We start from the raw sequence: 277 nt of genomic DNA on the forward strand, positions 1-277 counted from the left end.
ACATACACATACATACATACATACATACATACACATACATACATACATACATACATACATACATACATACATACATACATGCATGCATAGACATACGACAGGCTTCTTTCAGTTTTCGTCTACTTAATCCACTCACAAGCCTTTGGTCGGCCCGAAGCTTTAGTAGAAGACACTTGCCCAAGGTGCCATAAAGTGGGACCGAACCAAGAACCATGTGGTTGGGAAGCAAGTTTTTTACCATACAGTTACGCCTGCGCCTATGCTTATATATATATAT

The 277-nt window shown here is 39.4% G+C and overlaps 1 protein-coding gene across 1 annotated transcript in view; it reads left to right on the plus strand.

Moving 5' to 3' along the window:
• The window catches only part of LOC106881531 (dTDP-D-glucose 4,6-dehydratase), a 34237-nt gene that overhangs the window by 723 nt on the left and 33237 nt on the right, over window positions 1–277 (plus strand). The window lies entirely within an intron of this gene.

The sequence above is a fragment of the Octopus bimaculoides genome, chromosome 3 (assembly GCF_001194135.2).
Source record: "Octopus bimaculoides isolate UCB-OBI-ISO-001 chromosome 3, ASM119413v2, whole genome shotgun sequence".
NCBI lineage: Eukaryota > Metazoa > Mollusca > Cephalopoda > Octopoda > Octopodidae > Octopus > Octopus bimaculoides.